The sequence below is a fragment of the Lathyrus oleraceus genome, chromosome 5 (assembly GCF_024323335.1).
Source record: "Lathyrus oleraceus cultivar Zhongwan6 chromosome 5, CAAS_Psat_ZW6_1.0, whole genome shotgun sequence".
NCBI classification, from domain to species: Eukaryota; Viridiplantae; Streptophyta; class Magnoliopsida; order Fabales; family Fabaceae; genus Lathyrus; species Lathyrus oleraceus.
Window position 1 is genome coordinate 385,400,103 of NC_066583.1, and position 4,716 is coordinate 385,404,818.

At 38.3% G+C, this 4,716-nt stretch overlaps 1 non-coding gene across 1 annotated transcript; it reads left to right on the top strand.

Moving 5' to 3' along the window:
* Positions 1-322: 322 nt before the first annotated feature.
* On the top strand, positions 323-429 carry LOC127090213 (small nucleolar RNA R71). The gene has a single exon (XR_007791741.1). It is a non-coding gene; the product is annotated as a small nucleolar RNA R71 (small nucleolar RNA).
* The last annotated feature ends 4,287 nt before the right edge of the window (positions 430-4,716 follow it).

A 4,716-nucleotide genomic window follows, 5' to 3' on the forward strand; every position in this document is an offset into this window, starting at 1 on the left:
ACAAAGTTCACACTCGGTGTGGACTACCGCTGCGGTGTTAGAGTTTGTAGAAATATGTTCGACCTTAAGGGCTAAAGCGTCCATTTTCGCTTGCATCATGTGCATAGAACTTATCTCATGTATTCCACCTTGGGGCTCCTTTTTCTCTACTAATGCTCGTTCAGTTCCCCATTGGTAATGGTTTTGGGCCATATCCTCAATTAGGTCACAAGCTTCAGGGTAAGGTTTGTTCATCAGCGCGCCACCAACGGCAACGTCGATGTTCATCTTTGTGTTATAATGGAGTCCATTGTAGAATGTATGAACGATCAACCATTGTTCTAGGCCATGGTGAGGACAGACTCTTAACAGCTCTTTGCATCTCTCCCAAGCTTCAAAAAGTGATTCTCCTTGGTTTTGAGTAAATCTAGTTATTTGGTTTCGAAGAACAGCAGTCTTACTAGGGGGGAAATATCTAGCAAGGAATACTCTTCTAAGGTCTTCCCCAGGTAGTTATTGAGTTAGCTGGAAGTGAATCTAACCACGAACGTGCTCTATCTCTGAGGGAGAAAGGAAATAATATTAAATGAATCGCATCAGGTGAAGCACCGTTGGATTTAAAGGTGTCGGCCAGTTGGATAAAGACTTTTAAATGTTGACTTGGGTTCTCAGTAGCGAGACCCACGAATTGGTTCTGTTGCACTAATTGCAGTAAAGATGGTTTTAGTTCGAAATTGTTGGCAGGAATGAGGGGGTTTACTATACCAGAACTAGGTTCCTTGTCAGAGGGTTGGGCAAATTCCTTAAGAGGTCTCCGGTCGCGATTCTCAGCCATAGCTTTCTTAATTCTGACGAGTAAGAGGCGTGTACGAGTGTAACGTTCGGGTTCCGCTAAAGGATCTACTAAATTTCTGGTACTACGGGTTCTTCGCATTTACCGGCTAATAATGCCTTAGTCTAGACGGTGTAACGACATGGTACAAAATTTGACGAAGTTGGTCCCCGACAGCGGCGCCAAAAACTTGATCGCTATATTCGCAAGTACACGAATCGCGTCAGAGTAATATAAAAGAATATCGATCCCACAGAGACCAAATCGTCAAGCTATCGATTACTATTGTTACGATGTTTATCTAAGGCGGTACAAATGAGATATTGATGTTGCAAAATAATAGTAAATAAAAAAATGATAAATACAGTGCAGATAAAGATAGGCTTGAATGTATTTCACGTCAGTTAAACGATGTTTCGATTGTCTAAATGGAACTACTTATGGGGCAATATTTTCTACTCTTGAAAAGAATCCATTTAACAGGAACTGTCACTTTCGCGTATTCAGAACCGAGTTTACCCTTAAATTAAGGTCTTTTATTGTCACTTATAAAAGGTGCGTAGAACGCTAAAGTAGTAAACCTATTTTTAAGATATAAGACCCGTAAGCTTAGTTGAAAAGTGATTTTGATTCGGAAAGTTTTACCTAAGGAGTTTCCTGATTTTAAATCTATCAACGCGTCTGAAAACAGTTTCAAAAATCGTTTTTCCTTAAAGTGATAAAAAATCCTAGTTAACTAAGCCAGGGTGCTTTCGCACTCCTTGAGTAGTTAAAATTAACCAAGTTTGTTTTAGAAAACTCGAATTAAGAATCAAAACAGCCCCTAAAGCATTTCTACAGATGCAATATGTGAAACATCTCTTTAACCGCGATCCTTACATTCTAACCTTTGAAAGATTTAGCCAGACATGGTAATACAAACAAACACAACGATATTGATCATGATGAAAAGTTGTTTAGAATGTAAGACGTAAAGAACAAGTAAAGCGTGTAAAACAATTCAAACAAGCAATAAAGATAATGGCGGGAAAATTAAATAAAGTAAAGCATGGCAAGAAATTAAATAAAGTAAAACATGGCAAGAAATTAAACAAAGTAAGGCATGGCAAGAAATTAAATAAAGTAAAGCATAGCAAGAAATTAAATAAAGTAAGGCATGGCAAGTAAAATAAAAATGCGATTAAATTGGAACCTGCTCCAAACGGAGGCTTTAAATCTGGTACAAGGAAGTAAATAAACCTTTGACTTTGAAAATAAAGACGACAGCAAAATCAAAGTGCTCCAACTCAATTTCTCTAAGGTGCGATAACCCCTCGATGTGACGGATTACCGCTTTTACAGATGATAATATAGTCTTAGTGTTGTAAACTAAGTTGGATGATTTGGAAATGAGCTAGAACGACCTATTTATAGAGGAACTTAGCAGCATGCAAAGACCGGGATGCCCTGCAACTTCTCTTTAGTGGGAATGTGAAATGCAAAGGTGGCGCCCGCCACCCCTCCATGGCGCCCGCCATGTGAGTAAATGGGGAAGTTCATGGGATCGTGGTAGTTTCCTCCTGGTTGAGGGCTGATGTGTCATGGCTTCTCCTATAGCGGTCGCCATGCAGAACGCCATGAGTACAATTTTTGCCAAAAACCCTAATTTTATGCTCTTTTGCTTCGTTTCTTCTAAAAAGGTCTTGAAAGAGCTAAATACCTGAAAACAACACAAAAGAAAGCATAACACAAGCAAAATGATAATAAAGACCTAAAAAACATGTGAAATCTGAGTCAAAAACGCGGTGTGATTCAGTGTGATTAGTTATTGTAGCGGTGTATTCGTCACTTTATGATTTATTGATTAAATCAAAAGCAAAGCATACAAAGAATCGAGTCGCCACCGCACTTTTATTTATCCTAAGGAATGGCTAAAAAGTGAACAAAAGCCTAAGAAGTTTTACGCATAGAAAACTAATGAAAATATCAGAGAATCTGGGTAAGGGGTAAATTACGCAATGGGAAGGTGTTAGGCACCCAAAACGTCCTAGGTACTCCTAGGGAGCCCTTTTCATAATTGTTGTATGAAATGTTTGTTTGTTATGAAAATATTATTGTGCAAACATGAATGGGATGATGAGAAAAGAATATACAATTTTTATTGTTTTTGTGTTTGAACGGATGAACCCGTTGCCTACGTACCTTCCATGAAAGGTAAGGATCAAAACGCCGTAGTTCGGCTAAAAGATTTCCAAAAGTGTGTGAATTGATTTTAGAACAAAAGCCCTAAGGTCTTTCGTTATCCACGGGAGAAAACTCAACCTGAATCAACAATCCACTATGCGAGGACGACTTCAACATACTAGTGAGGGGTTAACCCTATAATAAGTATGGAAGACTTACAATCAACTCACTAAGGATAAGGTAAGATTTACATCAACCACTATGGTAATTGAAACCTATGGCTAATGTGTGAAAAACTTAACAAGAATGGACAAAGCCATTAAAACAATTGAATGGGTGAAGTTAATTGATTATGAGTATTCACAAAATATGGTCAAGGTATGATTAAGGTTCAATTCAAAAAGGAGTGTTATCAAAAGTGAAGTTTGAAAAATCAAGGACTTAAGGTCCAGGTTTCTAATTTGGAAAGACATGAAGATGTTTGCACAACAATTATTTCAAGTTTTGAAAGCAACATGTGAAAAGGTTTAGGACAAAGAGGGTATGGATAACGGAGTGTAAAACTTCTCAGAAAGGTTCACCTCTTGAAATCATATGGAAGATGATTCAAGTGTGTCCTTAGGAAAAAGCAATGAGCAATAACAAATAAGCAAAACAAGTGATACCGGATGCCAATTACTGGACTTATACCAATCTCACAGACAAAGGTGGATACCGGATACCAATAAATGGATTTACACCAGTCTCCTAAAACAAACAAGGATATCAGATGCCAATAAATGGACTTATACTAATCTCCTAAAGCAAAACAAAACATGGATATCAGATGCCAATAAATGGGCTTACTCCAATCTCCTAAAACACAAACAAAACATGGATGTCAGATGCCAATCTATCTGGGCTTACTCTAATCTCCAACAGATGATCATAGGAATACAAATGCCAACAACATGGTCTTACAATTGAATCCTCACATGCAACAAACAAACAAAAGCACTAAGCAAAGAGGACATAGGTGGCCAATGAAATGGTCTTACACTCAATCCCTTCCAAATCATAGGAACAATGGCCAATGAATGGACTTACAGTTGATTCCTCAATGGGCAAACAAAGATGTGTCAAAAAGATATGAAATGGTGATCATGCAATAATGAACAATTAATGATGATAAATGCACAAAGGCAAACAAGCAAACATGTACAGATGAACCAACAAGCAGTCAATGATTCAGTTAGCACACACTATATACAAGCAATTAGGCTCAAGCAAGGGTTAGACTTTAAAGTCAACTGGAATGGGGTAAGTGGTGCTCTTAACCTTAACATTGAGAGTTAAGGTGAAGCAGATGAAAAGGATATGAGGGGTGTGCCTCATTGCTCTTATCCCTGGTCAGGGAGAGCTTCAAATGATAGAAGGTGTGGGAGTTCAGAAAGTTGGAACTCTCTCCACAAGTTAATGACTCTATAGATCTTGGGTTAATATCCACAATGCTACAACATGTAATGTGAGCAAAGGGATGACACACAGAATAGTAGGAGATGGACTACACATCTCTTTTATCTACCAATTGCCTTATCAAAGGACTTTTCCTGCTTGGGGACAAAGATAAACAATCACAAGCATTGCCTCTTAAGGAGGACTTCAGACAGGTGCCTGGCCAAGTAACAGGCCAGGTCTTCCAGACACTACATGAAGAAGAGAAAATACCTAATTGGTTAAGCAACCAAGCAAAAGCAAGTTCA